Genomic DNA, 18,410 nt, shown 5'->3' on the forward strand with positions numbered 1-18,410 from the left:
TCCCCATAGAAAGATTCTATGGTTTTTTCAGTTTTCGTCTGCTTTTTCCTATTCATGATGTTGGCTGAGTGTTGTAGCTTTTGGTTCTTTCAGTCAGAAGGTACAGAACTTTGTGTTGAGCTGATGTATGAAAGAGCTAAAAGCAGGTTTTTGTTTATTGTTTCCCAGATCAACCCTAGGCTTAGCTTGTTAAGTGTGTGGGAGGAGTGGTCTGGTCACAGGAGATCTCCTCAGCTGAACTGAGGCAAAGGCAAGCTCAGGGGATGGTAATCCCAGCTTCTCTATTGTCTTCCCTTTTCGCCTGGAGGGCTGAGGCACGCCTAGATGCTAATGTGTGTTCCCACCCCTCCTGGGACTCCTCTCCCGGTGCTGAGGCTTGCCTGGGTCTCAGTGCGAATTTTCTCTGCCCTGGGTCCTCTGTCCTTCAGGATCACCTCCACCACAGTAGGAAGAATCCCCCTTTGCTATTTTCCTAGCCTCTGGTGTTATGAGACTATTTGCCCCCTTCTGCCGTTCCCGCTGATCCAGGATTTTTCTGGAGCAATATTTTATAGTTCTTTCATGGTCATCAGGGGGGAGGAGAGAGCATTTACTGATCACTCCGCCATCCTGGCTCCCAGAAGTTCAAGTAGGTGACTTACTGAAGTTTAGTCTTCAGGCTGAAGGTTTCAAGGGCTGCTGCGTTGATATCTGGTGCTCAGTGGCTCTCACCAGCTCGGTTTGGCTTGTCTCCCGCTCCGCTGTTTCCGCCCACCGCTCTCGGGCTTCTCAGGTGCCTTCTGCCCCGCTGCGCTGACCACGCTGCGCTGTGCGCTGGGGGCTCACCCCCACGGAACAGATCCTTCCTGTGGACCTTCCAGTCTAACCTGGGCTCCGAATCCATCAAAGTCTGTCACCTGCTGGATTCCGCACCTCCAAAGTTTGGTCAGATTCTCCTTTCAGAGGTATCCAGAGGAATTTGTCCAGGAGCTTAGGTGAGTCGTTGCTTTCACTCTGCCATCTTGGCTCCGCCCCCTGTGTTATTTTTTAAAAGGGTGAAAATCAGAGGTCATCCCTTCTCTCGAGGTGGATAATGATTTTCTTCATGAGTTCTTCTGAATTGTTTTGGATTATTCTATTGATAAGAGTAAGTCTTTTGCAGTTCATCATCATTACAAACTTCTTGTTACTGTGTATAATGATTGAAGCTTACATTCTCAGGGACACAACACATGTGTGTATGAAAATATACTCACATAGATGTATGCCACTATATACACATATGGATACACATGCATGTATGTTCACATGTGTATATATGAACATGTGTACATGTACATACACGTGCTAGATTGTTCGGTCATGTCTAACTCTTCGTGATCCCATTTGAGGTTTTCTTGGCAAAGATACTGGAGTTGTTTGCGGTTTCCTTTTCCATCTCATTTTACAGATGAGGAAATTGAGGAATATAGGGTTAAGTGCCTTGCCCAGGGTCACACAGCTAGTAAGAGTTTGCAGCTGAGTTTGAATTCAGGAAGATGAGCCTTCCCAACTTCACGCCCAGTACACTGTCCACTGTACCACCTGATCGTGTGGAGTTCACAAACACAGAGCAGTGAGGAGGAGGTAGTAGCTTGCAGCTGGAGTGATGAGGAAGTGGCTCAAACCTTTCAGAAGTGTTTTGAAAGAAACTAGAGATTCTAGGAAGTAATCAGGAAGAAAGGGAGTGCAGACCAGGTATGAAGGCAAGCCTATGTAAAACCACAAGGACAGCCAACAAAAAAAGGGGATGGAATAAATGCCATGTGTGCAGAATTATCACACTACTTTGGCTGTTCCATAGAATATGTGAAGGGGAGTAATGTTCATAAATAACAAGGCTAGAAAGGTAGGGTAGAGCTAGATTGTTGAGGGGACATAAATGACACACAGATGAGTTTGTATTTGATCTTCAAAGTAATAGGGAGCTACTGAAATTTATGAAAAAAGACTTTAACTTTAAGACTTTAAGTAACATGATACGATTCCCACTGCTAGTGAGGCAGCTCGGTGATACAATGTATATTAATAGAATTATCTCTATTAATTCCTCATATTATCATCAACTCTTATTAAATGATCCTATAAAGAAAACTTATGACTATATAGGCAGATAGTGAGATCCACTGTAACCTATGCTTGGAGCCAGAAATATCTGAATTCAAATTCATCCTCAGAAAGTTATTAGCTACTGTGTGACCTTGGGAAAGTAATCTAAACTTTTCTCAATTTCAGTTTCCTTAACTGTTAAATGGGGATGAAAAAAATAACCACTTCCTAGGGTTGTTGTGAAGTTCATATGAGATAAGAGCTATAAAGCACTTTGGAAACTTAGAGATGCTATCTATCCTAGCAATTATTTTTAGATGCATGTAAACAATCCAGTATCAAATTGAGATAAGGATGAAGGACAATTTTATGGTGCTTTTATTTGAGACACATGATCAGTTTTCTAGTTCTAAGGTTTTACTTCTAGCTAAAGATAGAAATTTCAAAAATACAAAATTTGAATTGTGGAATAGGTTGTCCTGTCTTACTAAATTATTTTCTCAATCTCCTAACACTAATGAAGTAAATTTTACTGAAAAGTCTTACATGCAGGGTTTATACTCAAGCTTCAGTGCTGATTTTATTCTCTTGATGTTTCCAAAATGGGTTTCTGCTACTGTTAATTCTTGAATAATAGAGGTAGGGTTCCCGGCTTCATATAGTATCTACCTGCTAGAAGTGTTGAATCTCCCTCCCCTTTCACTCCACCACTACCTCAGAATGGAAACTCCTTGAGGGTAAAATGTGTTTTTAATTATGTCTTTGTTTTCCCAGAACCTTCTACAGTACCTGCTTTGACATCGCTAGAGCTTGGTTAATTAAAGTGAATTATAAAGAAGATTGGTCTTACAGATGGAAGAGAATTAGTTTCTAATTCTGTCTTATGTTACCTGTAGAATACATAAAGGGGGTGAGGGTGCCTCTGTCCCCATGGGCAAGTCATTTTATCTCCATAAGCCTTAGTTTCTCCATTTGTATTATGCAAATATCAACCAACCTCAGATGTAATTTGAGGACCTTTGTGTAAACCTGGCCTGCAAGTTAGGACTACTGAGGTTCAGCTTTTACCTCTGACATATATTGGCTGTGTGGCCCTAACCAAGAGATTTAATCTCAAGAGCCCTCAAAGAACTCTAGACTATAAGTTGCTGATCTGTACTAGGAGAAGCGATTTTCTGGTGGGGAGTCCTCTTTCATCAATGGACTTAGAGATGAGCCAAAAGGCAATATTAACCTCTTAGAGTTTTTGTAGAAGTAAATGAAGTAATGTATAGAAGATGATTTACAAAGGAATGCTAGATGAAGACTACTTCATTTTTTAGAAAAATAAATTTTGATTGATTTTTTCCTATTAAAAAAAATGAGAGTTGGCATGGTAGGGTGACATTGGATGCACTTTTCAGCAAGTCGTACTACCCCACCTCTACAAAGAAGTTGGGAGGGCTACCTTGAGATAGCTAGATGGTACAGAGGATGGAGTGTTGTTAGGTAAGAAGTCAGACAGTTGCTGCGTGACCTTGGGTGAGTCACTGAACTTCTGTCTGCCTCAGTTTCCTAAACTGTAAAATAGGAATAAGTTTGACACCCGTGTCCCAGGGTTGTTGTGAAGTTCAAATGAGATAATATTTATAAAGTCCTTAGCTCAGTATCTGGTATATAGTAGGTAATACATAAGTGCCAGTTATTGTATTATTATTTATTATTATTATATCTCTTCCTTGGTCCCTAATTTCATCATTACAACTTCAAAAGGTTTTGGTTTCCAAAGTTTTGTTGTTGTTCTTTCCAATTATATTGTATTTTTTCCTGATCCTGACTATAGCTATCCCTTCCACATCATAACTTTCCCCATTGTAGTTTCAATATACTGTGAACTGGCATAAGAATTTAAATATTAATTTGGGGAGAGTTTTGTAGAAGCTGCAAATGAACACCGAGGCCAACAGACAACACAGAAAAAGTGTAGAAACTCAGAAATGCATAAAACATACGTAGGATATTTTTACTTAACGTTGACCTACATGTAGCCTATGACCAAATGCTTAACAGAAATTTTCAATGGGGTACTGTAAATATCCCATCAAAGAAAAAAAACAGACTTTTTCTCTGGTATGAAGGGAGGGTCAAAAGTTTTTATCTGGATTTTCCAGATTGTGGGAGTGCTGTGTCTCTCACCTCCAGATGTGGAAGGGATAACTGAATTTCACTTTATATCAGTTCTTAGAAATTTTTCCATATTTCTCAGTCTTCATCATATTCACTATTTATTGTAACAGTCTAAAAACATTGTGTTCATGTACCATAATTTGTTTAGCTATTCCTCAACTGATGAGCATCTACTTAACTTCCAATTCTTTATTATCACAAAGGGTGCTGCTTCAAATATTTTGGTAAATACAGGTCTTTTTTTTTTTTTTTTTGTTATTTATGTCTGAGGACTATATGTTTAACATATATCCCTAGACCAAAGAATATGGATATGGGTCAATTTTTAGCAAAGATAAATTCCAAATTGCTTTCTGAAATGGCTGAACCAATTCATTCCTTGATCAAAATTCCATTTCCATTATTGTTTTTCCATAACCCCCTTTCCTGTTAACTGTTTGCATTTTTGCAGTCTTTGCCAGTTTCTTCTCTGTCCTATTCTCATTTAAGAGAAATCAATTATTTTCCTCATATGCTTTAGAGAAGCCCATATTTTGCTTCAAGTTTACATAGTGCTTTCCCCATAAGAAAAGTAGGCAGTACTTAGCATTATGAGCCCTCACTTCCTAAATGAAGAAATCAGAGCTAAGAGATGAATTCCCGATTGCATGGCTATTAAAAATTGGAACAAGGATTCCATACCAAATCACCTAGCTCCAAGTCAATTACTCTTTTGCCTGTATCACAGCTGATTCTCTAGTGATCTGGTCCAATCTCAGTGTGAGCATTATCCTCAATTCCTGGCCTTTATGGAGTGCCATCACTCATTTCACTCATGGAGCCTTTAGGTAACCTCTGATTCCATTAACGTGAACATAGAATAAGAGGAAATGTACTTCATTGGCAGCCAAAGGTTTTAAAACCTTCCCAAGTGTCTCTAAAAGGACAGTAAGAAAGTGAAAGGTTTTGTTCTTTGGGATATTCTATAATATCTTAGATTGTTAAAGATGCAAGACAACTTATGAAATCATCCAGTCCAAATCCATCATTTTATAGCTAGGAAATGGGCCCAGAGTTATGAAGAATGACTTGTTCAAGATCTAATAGCTAGTTGTAGTAGAGTAAGACTTGAACCCAGCCCTTTTGACTTGTAGTCTATTCTTGTAGGACTTTCTTTTTATTGTTTATCACAAGATTTTCCAACTTGCTTCTGCTTCTGCTGCACCTGTCCCCTTCCAGTAGACCCTCAGGGCTTAGAAAATGCACTGGAGGAGCTTTGGAACTCCTACCACAGAGCTAGCTTGATTAGTGAGACCTCACTGTATCAGGTGAGCCCAAAAACCAACCATGAGCTTCCACAACAGCCATGTTCTGACCACCTGCCATACAAGTCCCAGTATTGAGTACAGTGCCTGGCACATAGGACATGCTTATTAAATTCTTGTTGATTGAAAGGGCATAACTCTCCTCTACACTTTTCCATCTCTTCCTTTGAGAGATGTAACAAAATCAACACTACCACTGCTTGTGGAAAAGGTGTAGCAACTGACTTCCCTCTTATTCCACTCATTATCTCTGTGACCTCCATAGCCATCTCTCCCATATATGTGTTGCCTTTCCCTATTCAAATGTAACCTTCTTGAATTTGTATTCATAGTGCCTAGTACAGTGCTTGGCATATAGTAAGGGATAAAAAATAGTTTTCTTTTTTCATTCATCCAGTTTTCTGGGATAGTTTGTTTAGCTGCAGTGCTATCGTCCCACAATTTCCTTCTAAGCTTCAATATAAAATGAAAGTGTACATTATCCTTTGGGCTTATTAAAGTACCTGCTTGCAAGTAAATAAATAAATAAAGAGCAATTTCTACTAAAAGACAAATAACCTAATTTGGTTAGTGAGCCATATTGGAAGGTCAGCCTTATTCTCCTGGTTCTCGACTAACATTACCATTCATGAAATTTTATCTGTTATTTGACATCTGTAGGGGCTCAACTGTTTTCTCTATACATGATTCATAGGGGCAAAGGTCTGTGAATGTTTCCGCACCATGGTGTTTCTTGTCTCATTGCACTGTCTCTCAGTCTAGCTCTACTCGACATCCCTCCAACTTCCCCCCCCCCCATAGTATTATGGTCTATTGCCTTTTTTTGTGTGTGGGAACCCTGGTTTTTTCTCTTCGTGATTATGACTCAATTATCTTTATGTATAATGCAGTGGGGTCTCTAGCCTCTCTTCCTCTGTGTTCCAGCATTCTCTCCTGGTCAAGAGGGGACTGCTAAGATGGGACTGGTTTCAGGCCACCAGGGCTGGCATCAGAAACAAGGCTTGTTGACTAAGTGCACTATGACCTGTATGTGCTGCTTACCCCAAGGTGACAGCATTGCTGATGACACAAAACTTGAGGGCAAGGGACTTGTCAATAGAGAGATAGTTAAAGCAGTCACAGTGACCCCAACCAAGCACCAGTATTCTAGGCGGGCTTGTGGATTCCTCAAATCAATGGGAAAAGGTAGAAATCAGCCACAGAGGCAAAACAGAAGAGGATGCTATCTGCATTAAATACTATAGGACAGTGTGTGTGTGTGTGTGTGTGTGTGTGTGTGTGTGTGTGTGTGAATAAATCAAATGGAAAAAAGTTTATATATTCAAAAGAATAAAACAGATATCAAACTATAGTTATTTGCATATGCATTTTTTAACTATGCTCTTTTTCCTTTTGCTTCTCAGATTCATGATTATTTTAGATATTGAATCTCTAAATGATTAGGACAGTATATTCTGTATCCCAATTCTTAATCTTGCTTTCCTCATCTGTAAAATGGGTTTGATTGACTAGATTAATATCACAAAACTCATTAATAAAAGAGCCAGATCTTTTGACACTGAATCCTGTGCTCTTTCTACCAGACTGCTCAGAGGATTCAGAATAATTCCATTAGCCTAAAGTAAACATAATTAGGAAAGCACATTTGCTGCCAGTAAATCAAGTAATGTATTCCAAAACCAAACAAAAGATTTAAGGTTTCTCCAACATTTTAGATTATCTGGCTCTAACCTCCTTTTATTAGTTCAGAGTCAAGAACTGTGATTGGTATTCAATTCAACAACATTTATTATGCACCTAGGCAGAACAGTGGAGAAAGTGCTGGACCTGGAGTCAGGAAAAACTGAGTTCAAATACAGCCTCTTACACTTATTAACTGAGTGGCCCTGAGAAAGTCACTTAACCTGTGCTTCACTTTATTCATCTATTAAGTGGATAGAATAACAGCATCTACCTCCCAGAGTGGAGAATCAGATATAAAGCCATTTTGCAGATCTTGAAGTGTTTTATATAAAAGCTAGCTGATAATATTGTTATTACTATTGTGTTGATGATGATGGTGATGGTGGTGGTGATGGTGGTGGTGGTGATGATGATGATGATGGTGATGATGGTGATGGTGGTGGTGATGATGGTGATGATGATGATGGTGGTGATGATGATTGTGGTGGTGGAGATGGTGGTGGTGATGATGGTGGTAGTGGTGGTGATGATGATGGTGGTGATGATGGTGATGATGATGGTGGTGGTGATGATGATGATGGTGATAGTGATGGTGATGATGGCAATGATGATGATGGTGGTGATGATGTTGGTGGTGGTGGTGATGGTGGTGATGCACCTAATTTTCAAAAAACACTGGATTTTGTGTTTTCTTTGTGGGTTTTTGTTGTTTTGTTGTTCATCCTTCATTTTGAAGAAGATAGGTGACATCACAATGTGATAGGTGATGTCTTGACTTAATAAAAGACAAATATACTTTTTGTATTTAAGCAAAGATTATTCTCAGATATAGTACTTTTTTTTGAAAGGGCTCATTTATTTAAGGGACATCTGGCTATAAAGTCATGAGACTGATTTCCATCAACTGCAACTGTAAATCAATCTCATGACTTTATATTTGCAACATCTCATCTGAGCTCCTCTCCCAGCTTGTGGTTTGCACTTGACAGGAGGGAGTAGAGGAGGTGCTTGGGTCCCAGAAGGCATCTACTACTACCAGGTTTTCCTCCCCCACCTTTACATATTTCTATATGTGAAAGATATTTAGAACAGATGATGGCTTTAGGATATCCTACATCTGGATATAAGCAAAAAACATGGATGGGAAAATTGGATGTCTTTCTCTTTTTGCCTAGAGGTTTGATATTGAATTTGCAGCTAAATCTTCTCAGCCTCAGTGTCCTTTTGTTTTCTGAAGCCATTAAAACTATAGAAGACAGAAAGTGAGAGAATTGGATTCAATGCCTTACATTTCTTTTCATCGTATAGGACTTCTAGCTTTTTCAAAGAGTTCTCAAAAGTTCTCTTTAACCCTCACAGCAATCTTATTGAATATTTAGGATAACTATTTTACTGGTGAAAAAAACCTGAGAATTAAAGGGTTTGTGCCTTGGCTGAACTAACCAGTGACCAAGCTACGAGGGAAATATACTTATTTCTGTTCAGCATCTCTTTGTTGGACATTAGGATCTCTACAAATGACAAGCAATAGCCAGGAAATGTTAAGATGTAGCTAACACCTTGGCTAAGTTTACCCACCAAGAACTGAATCTAAAAATTATATATATACATAGATACACATACATACATATATATGCAGTAAAAGTAGCATTTAAAAAATTTCATTAATCAACAAGTAATTTTTGCTAGCTGTAGACTAAATACCTTATGGGCATCTGAGACAAGGCATGAGATTGACTTTGCCCTTAAAAACTTATTGTAGCAGAGGTAACAAAACAGATGCACAGGAAAAGTTAAATGTCAGCAGAGGAAAGTATGTGATTGTTAGATGTTTCATACAATTTTTTCTACAGGATGTCAGAGCCAGGCAGGGATCATTGTGGTATAGAGTGACCAACGAAAATTTCCTCAGTCCTTGTGTGTGTGTGTGTGTGTGTGTGTGTGTGTGTGTGTGTGTGTGTGTCGCAGGGTGGGGGAGAAACCATCTGAAATAAATCACCAAGTGAGGTTCCAGGTCATAGATTTGGAGCCAGAAAAGGAGGTTGGAAGTTTCCTAGTTCAACCTCTCATTTAACAAAGAAAGAAAACTGAGACCCAGTAAGGTTAAATAAACTTGCTCAGTGTCACAGAGATAAGTAGCAGAGCCAGGATTGGTACCTAGGTTCTCTACCTCCAAACACAGCGTTCTTTCCCTTGTACCATAACTACAGTGGCCAACTCCCTTCTCCCTAAATGATTCCTGGACAGGACCAGGTAATGACACCCTTCCCCCCATGCACAAAGTACCCTCCTTATACTATTATTTTACACTGTCATCCTTAGAATGAGAAACAAGTGCAAAACGCTATGATTATATACGATTCCTTCTTCTAGGGAAAACAGCTAAGCAAAACTTTCTTGCACTCATGCAAAGAGTGGTAGGGCAGCCAGTGATATTAACTGAATGTTGTGTTTCATACTAATAGATTCCATTACACAGCATCTAAAGAAGTGAAGTATGTTTCATTGGGTTGCTCCTAGGAGATTTTGTGCATTTTAAAAGGTAATATTCTGGAGCATTAGGGAATTTTGAAAAGCATTTTGTTCTTCTAGTTTTTTATAAAAAAACACACAGACACACACAATAGTATACAGCTCAAGTACTGCACTCTCAATAGAACAAGAAAGATCCAAAACTTACTCTTGGCCTTTGAGATCTGAACTGAGACAGGTAATAGGGTAAGTTTGTACTCCTCAGACTTATTCAGTTCATTCTAATTCTCAAGCTGTGACCCCATGATCATTAAGTGCAAGAACCATTTCAGATGGGAGTGTTTATGTTCTAAAATGCTGCCTCCTCACAGCACAAGGGAAAACAGGACTGCCTAATACAAATGGAAATGAATCCAGGTGACTGAATAGTGATCAACTTACCATATCTTCCTGTATCTCGGGTGATGGTTTGCGTTTCCTGGGAGTTTAGTTCCAATAAGGATTTGGGCTTTGGCCACTTTGGGATATTAAGGGACTATAGGTTATAGGTTGGTGGTTTGCAAGGTAGAGAGAAAGAGACTCTCTGCTTCTAGCCTCAGGACAATATGGTTTAACATAATTTGCGGAGGTGGTACCTACTTGGGTGCAGTGCTCACTCTATAGGCATGCTCATTTGTGAGCCTCAGGCAATTTGTTGCCATAGCTGATTTTTTCTTTTTTCCCTTGTGGGAACAGAAGCCTTTGGGATAATGTGTTAGGATTCAGAATGGGAAGGACTAGTTGCCTGACCTCACTTGGAGAAATCACTATGGGATCATTTCCCCCCAACAGATGACTGACATTATAATGTGGTTATAAATGATTGGGATGGTAAATGGTTAATGTAGCCAGAAGCTGGATCATGGTGATTTATACAAATAATTAGCTCTTCCTGGGTACTGGCCTGTGTGTCTAGGTAGCTTTTATTTTTTTAGACAGTCATCTCTGTAATGAGCTATTAGTCTGGAAGCCAGAAAGAAAGAGGGGGTGCGAAGGAAAGACCTCAGACAACCAGTCTTTGTTCCCTCTAGAAAATAATCTCTTATTTGAAGCCAAGCCCATTAATGTTCGAGTTTACATAACTCCACTGCTCTGTTTTGTAAAAGAATCTCTATATGTGAGAATTCAATTCTTCTTTGTTTCAGTACTCATTTCTGGGCTGTGTACTAAACATAGGACATTTTGACATCTCTCATCATGTTTATATCCACAGAACCTCTGTTATCTAAGAAAAGGCATATATTGTTATTTTATGGAGGGATAAATTAAGCAATAGCATAATACATTGATTTGGAAGTAGTCTAAAGATAAGTTATAAAATTGCTTCTCTAGAAGAAACCTTAGGAAGTTCTCTAATGCATTCTCCTGATTCCAATCTGAACTGAATCCAAACCATTCCTTAATATCAAGTGGATAAAAGATAATAGGAATTGGTAAGATATGTGGAATACGCTTAAAATAGAATATACTTCATTCTCCATAATATTTCAAGATAGACCCTGTATCTTCACAAGGTCTGTATGGAGGTGAAACCTAATAAGACCAATGGAGTAGAATGAGTGGAAGAAAAAGCATTTATTAAGTGTCCACTCCATGCAAAGTAAGAAGTCAGGTTGTATCAGTTAGTGTTGGAACCAACAGTGCCAAGCAGGTTATCTCAGGCCATTTGATCAGTTGGATTATAGCTAAGCCAACCAAAGTCAACAAGATTCCAGGCAAACAGGAAGACTGAACCTGGGACCATAAGTATCAGGACCAAGGAGAGCTGCCAAATGAGCTGTTCCTCTGATAGCTGCTTTCTATTAATCTAGGACTTTTATTGGGGGTCTCTTTTTAGGAAAGCAACATGTTCAAAGGGAAAATGTCTGGGTTTATAAGGAGACCCAAAATGAATATTTAGCTTCGTTACCATCTAAGTATGTGATCATAAGCAGATCTCTTAATCTCACTGAGTCTCAATTTTCTATGCAAGAAATAAGGATAATGATAGTTTCATAATCTATTTCACAAGGATTTTGTGAGGCAAACATTGTATAAACTGCAGCATACATATAGTCACCAAAGGCAAACCTATGTCACTTGGGTGGATTTGGAGTTTTAAAGAGTAAGTATCTCTCCATTATAAACCTCCATCCCCACTCCTGGTTAAATATTTTACCTTTAATCATCCCAGTTGCCAGGGGTTCTGAAATTAGAGTTATTATTCCAGTTTTGGAGTAGAGGAAGCAACAGTTCAGGTTTGGTACTTGTCTCTCCCCCAGATCACACTATATCTGGTGGTTGTTTTTGTATATTCATTTTCAGTGTGTATGACTCTGTGTGACTCCATCTGGGGTTTTCTTACCAAAGATCTTGGAGTGGTTTGCCATTTCCTTCTCCAACTCATTTTATAGATGAGGAAACTGAGGTAAACAAGGTTAAAGTGACTTGCACACAGCTAGTAAGTGTCTGAGGTCAGATTTGAATTCAGGTCTTCATGACTACAGACCCAGAGTTCTATCCACTGTACTACCTGGCAAGACAAAAGTAAAATGAGGATCCACATCTCTCACAGGAATTCAAGCATTTCTGGAAATCTCGAAAGCTTGAATGGAAATCTCAGAAGCTTCATTTAATAAGTCAAGTGATCATTTCAATAATTTACCACCATGAAGCAATTATGATGATGCATTTATAAAAAGCCAAGGGCATTCATACTCTGTCAATGCCAACACTGATCATAATCCATTTTCTGCTTTACAGCACTAAGGACATTATTTTATGTTTATATTTTTTTAAATGGAGAGCCTAAAGTCTATTTAACTACATTATAGAAATCTGAGTACACTTGTACTTAAATATACTTCAGTTTACTTCAGCTATAAAGTTGTCCATATGACAGCTCTATCATCCTTCACTGGAGTTAACCCCTCAAAGAGACCTAGGCAAGATTTGGTTTCTTCTATTTATTTATTTGTTTCCATATTTATTGAATTTTCAGATAGGTTGTTACTTAAGAAAAGATTCCCATCTGTCTAGAATAGGCTTTGGGCTTCCAGGGCACTATTATTCTGAGATTCTTTCTAGAATCTAAAAGCTTATATAGAGGTGATTGCTCCTTGTTTCTCTTCCTCTCTTCCCTTTTCCTTCCTTTTCCCTTCCTTTCCTTCTCTTTTTTCTTCATCTTCCCTTTTCTGCCTCCCCTCCTCTCTTTTCCCTTTCCCTCTACTTCTTTCTTGCCCTTTCTCCTTTCCGATGTTTTCCCCCCTTGCTTTCTTTCTTGTTTTCCTTTTCTATCTCCATTATGAAAGGCTCAGTGTATAATAAGACATGATCCTTACCCTCAACATACTTACAACTTGGTGGGGGGGGTGTGGGGATGAGATAAGTCTATGTACATTATTCTAGAGTGAAAAGCATAATCTGTCTTACCATCAAAAGACTGTAAAAAAAGGTATATACAATGTGTTGTGGGAATGCATAGGTAGAAAGAATCACTTTCAGCTGCAATGGTCATAAAAGATTTCAAAAATGGGGTGACATGTTTTGTTGAACTTGGAAGATTGAGATTTTAATCCATTTTTCAAGAAAAGCGTTGTGGAGGGGGGGGGTGGTGGCATGTTCTAGGAAGATAAAATGGTATGATAAAGACCTAGAGGCAAGAATCAGTGAGGGGGAAGGTTGGAGAATTTCAGAACTTACTTTGGCTGGGTAATGGAATATACAAAAAAATAATTAGTGTAGGGTAAGCTTAAGAGCTTGGAACAAGGGAGTAGAGAGCCTTTAATTCCAGGCTGTAGAGTTTAATTCAAGAGTGTAAGCATTCTGTCAACTCACCACACACATACACATGTGTCTACAAACATTTTGCAACATTTTGTTTATAAGCTTTCCTGATACCATCATCCCTATGGAGAAATCAAACCACATTAAAAAAAAGCTCAAAGGAAGCCAGCTCTATTACTGGAATGCTGTCTCAAGTGAATGAATGACTGCTAGAACCTAAGATATCACATTATTTTATCAAATCAAAGAATGCACCCCTAACACATATGGGAGGGGAATAAACACTCCTTCTCCAGACAGAAAGAGTTAAGTCATTTTTCTATTTACATGGTTTATTTCACAAGTGTCTAACTCATTGGGCATAACCAGCACAGTTAAATTACAAAATTACAATTTGGTCCCTTTTTTATTGACTACAATTCAAGGCTGCTTCAAGCCTCCCAAATTTAATCCCCCTAGCTCTTTGCCAAGAACATTACCTTTTATTTTCAGTGTTAAACTGTGTAAGATACCCCTAAGGCTACATAGGAACTCACTCTCCATGATAGGAGCTAACCGAGTGTATCAATTGTTCATGATTTCCTATTCTCCTGTAAATTGGGAGAGGCAGGGGGAGCAGTGGCATGCGAATTCTGTTCTGTCAGCACTTTTCTCCAGTCTGAGCTCAGGCACTGCCTGTTTTGGTAATTAATTATAAAATGTTTGCAGCTCTTCATTCTGAGTTACCATTTAGCAACCTGTCAAATTCTGGACTAATGAGCTTATTGCCTGGATTTTGATGCATTTATTTTATTTTAAGCATCACGATCTTAATCCCCTCTCTGCACTTTGGGTCAGATGAAGTTAAGAGGGGGAACTATTAGCCAGCTCCTAGGAAAGAAAAGACCCCTTCTCCTCTTTTTACATGAAAGGATGGCCCTGCTCTGCATGGATCTCCTCAGAGCCCTCCATTGGCACTTAACTTATAAGACACAAATGGAAGTACATAAGTTAATTGTATTTTTAAGATGTGAAGTGGGAAATGAATCATTCCTAATTGTCCTTGCCAAGGTGGTGGTGCCTATGATATTTGGAATATGATTTTTTTCTGTTCATAAACAGTAAAAGTCAGCTGCTTAAGATTTATTGTGAAGCAACTTTTAAAAGAAAAGAGGAAGTCATAATTTAGTGCTGTGTAAGGGTTGGTGGCTGTGCTGTGTGACTATGATCCATACCAGCTTCTCTCCTCAAAGTGGAGTTCTTGCTTACTTTCCTGTTTCAGTCGAGGATGCCACCCTCCTGGAAAGAACACTGGAATTTCAGACAGAAGAGTAGAGCAGGTAGTTCAATCACAGCTGTGTTGATTGATGGCTGCCTGTGTTATTTTGGGCAATCAGTCCCTCAAAAAAGAATTCAAATGCCTATTAGGCATCAATTACTGTGCTAGGAGCTAGAGGTACAAAGGCAAAACTCAAACAATCCCTGCCCTCAATGAACATACAAGGCAGTTTACTTGGCTTCCTCAACTATAAAATGAAGGGGTTGGATGCAGTGACCTCAATGGTCACCTCCACTTCTAAATTTATGATCTTGTGTTCTGTCCAGTCACCCATGTTCATAAACTCACAGTTTTGGGTTTTTTCCCAGATTCTTCCTCCAGTTTTCCTCAGTCATTTACAAAGAGACTAATTCTGGTGTAACTTCCAAAAATGAGAGCCATCCAGAAGTGGAATATGCTGCTCAGTTAAGGTCTTTAGGAAAATGTTGGGTGACCATGTTTTGAATATATGATAAAAGAGATTTGTGTTTATTTACGGGTTGAGTAGAATAACTAGAATTTAGTAGAATTCCCAGTTGTAAGAATTTATGATTGTACATCTGTATCTCTCCTATCCTTTCCATCCTTTCTATTCTCTCTACCATTAACAAGATACAGTTTTTCATTATCTCTCCACTGACTATTATAACTACTCCCCAAATGGTTTCCTTTCCTCCATTCTTTCTCTCTTCTAATCCATCTTTCACACTATTGTCAAATTAATATTCCTCATTTGCAGTTCAAATCATATCACTCATCTTGCTCAAATATCTCATGTGGCCTTATATTACCTACCAATTTAATCCAAATTTCTTTACCTACCACTCAAGGCTCTTCACAATTTGACACCTTTCTAGTTGTGTCTAACACAACCACCCATAATTTGTTCTGTGCCCAAGCTGGAGTAATTGACTTGTTTCTTGTATGTGTCCCATCATTTCTTGTCCCTATACCTTTGCTCATACCTCTGCCTGGAATGCCCCCATCCCCAGCTTTGTCCTTGACTTCCCATTCTCCATCAGCATTTGAGAAGAGACTGAATTTTGTACCCCCCATCATAACACTAAAAAACAAAAAAACAAAAAACTATCACAAATCACATCCCAACAAAACCGTCTGAACAAAGACCAAATGCTGTGTTTCTAAGAACTTGCAATCCATAATTGTAAACCAACTCATCCTTTAAGACCTAATGAAAATTCTTCCTCCTCTGGGAAGTCTTCTCTCTCTCTCCCAAATTAAAACAATCTTTTCTTCTCTAACTGTACAGAAAATGTGTGTCTTTTTTGTTCAAATATCCCATTCTGCTTTCAAAACTAATTGTGTGCTATGTCTTCTTACCAGATTATATGTTTCTTGACGATAGATACAAAGTTTTATTCATCTTGATATTTTCCTCAAATAATTGGCAGCATTTTACACAGGTAGGGTTCTGTTGGAACAGAATTTAATGTAACAGAGAATGCATTTTTTAAACTAATCTCAATCTTATCCCTAGAAGATTAATTTTTACCATTACTGTAAAAGTTATGTGGAAAGATGTTTGGACTTGCCCCAGAGGACAGCCCTAACAGCACTGGGCATAAGTTTCAAGAGGGTGGTAGGGCTGATATAAAGAAAAACTTCATAAAATTTAGAGCTGTTTCAAAATGGAAAGGGCTTACCCCCTTCATTGTCTTCAGGCAAAGTCTAGATGTTCCCTTATGTAGTCTATCAGGCAATAGTTAGACTAGATGACCTGTAAGGTTCCTTCCTACTCAAGATTCTCCAGTCCTGTGTCCCTATTACCTCATAGGAATTTGCTTTCTATTTCCCAGTGTATTAAGAAAAGGAAATCCTTATTTACTGTTAAAGTATGATACTCAAAGTTTACTTTTCCTTTTTATAAAAGCAATGTTTAGGAGGGTAGTTTTATTGATGAACCGTAATAAAGCCAATTAATAGATTGTTACAATAACCATTAAATGAAAACAATTTTATAATTGATTGTTCACAGTATGTTTTAGCGATGTCTTTTGTTTTTTATATTCTAGTCATTCATAAAAAAAAAAATCACCCACTCTTCCAGGATTTAATTTTTTCTTGTAACAAAGAAAAACAATCAAAATATACAATGAAGTGATCATGTATGTAAAACTGTCCTAGAAACTAGGTTCATAACATAATTTTTTTCCTTATCCATCTTATAGACTAACATAGGATTTTCACTTAGTGTTTGTCTTTTCTAGTGATTTTCCCCATCTTTACAGGGTTTTTTGGTCGTACTTACTTCATTCAGCCTTCAGTCAGAAATCTTCCCTTGTTTCTCTCTTTTCATCAAATTCATCCTTTCTAAAAGTAGAATAACGTTTGAATGCCTTTACCCAGATTTTTTCATCCATTCCCCCTATTGGTGGGTGCTCACTTTGTTTCCAGTTCCTTGCTACCACAAACTGTTTTAACTAAGGAGAATTAGATATATTTTTCACATACATCAGTTTGTATCTTTGACTAAAGGATGTGAATTATTTAGTTCCTTTTCTTGCACAATTCCAAATTGATATCCAGAATCATTGGATCAATTCACAATTTTGCCAACAGCATATTAGAGTGCCTGTCAGGACTCATTAATCTAAACCTGACTGTTCCTGTTTTTTAGTCTTTTCCAGTTTTTAGGGTATGAGGTGAAACCTCAGTTATTTTAATTTGCATTTCATTTACTGGTAGTGATTTTGAGCCTGTTTTCATATAATCCTTTATAATTTTTAATCCTTACAAAAATGTTTTTATCTTCTGACCACATCACTTGGGGAATCATTTTAGTGTTACATATTTGTATCAATTCCCCACGAATGTTGGATATAAGAATTTCATCAGTGATTAAATTGAGTTTTGCTTGTTGACCAAAATTTAGGTGCTTTCCTTTAAATATTGTGTTCTCTTGTTAGAATATAAGTTTCTCTACTGCAGAGAATGTGTTGCTTGTTTGTTTGTTTATATCTAGTGTTAATCACAGTATCTGGCACAAAGTAAGTCCCCTATAAATGTTTGCTTTCCTTTCTTTCCTCCCTTCCTCTCTCCCTTCTTTCCCTTTCTTCCTTTTATTTCCTCCCCCCTCAAAATCTCTCTTTGTCTCTATTAAGTAGGCAGTAAACAGATGTTTGTTGATTGAATTGACTTGACTTAAATTGAATAATTGCCTGAAGTCACAATTTCCCTTTCACTGTGTAGACTGCCTCAGTTTTGAGGAATATAACTTCTTATTGCAAGAACTATTTTTTTTTTTAATCACAGTATGATACTACAAACTACATGCACCATTCTGTAATCTACAGTGCCCCTGATTAGGACAAATCTGATTTGGAAACCTCTAGTTTCTTCAAGATTTAGAGTTATAGAAACCTTTTGTAAATCCTGTGGATAGCAAACATTTGTAGCAAGTTTCCTTACATTCACAAACATCTCTCACTAGCAAAAATCCCTGTTGTGCAGCCTGCATTTCCTCCATGCCCAGAAACACCATTAACATTGATAACTATTCCCCCTGGCATTGGGAAGGGGGAGCAGTCTGCAAAAGGAGCTATATAGAATATGCAACTGGGAGTCTTGAATCAATTGAGAGCTTCAGTGCAGATTGG

This window comes from Notamacropus eugenii, chromosome 1 (assembly GCF_028372415.1).
Source record: "Notamacropus eugenii isolate mMacEug1 chromosome 1, mMacEug1.pri_v2, whole genome shotgun sequence".
Taxonomy (NCBI): domain Eukaryota; kingdom Metazoa; phylum Chordata; class Mammalia; order Diprotodontia; family Macropodidae; genus Notamacropus; species Notamacropus eugenii.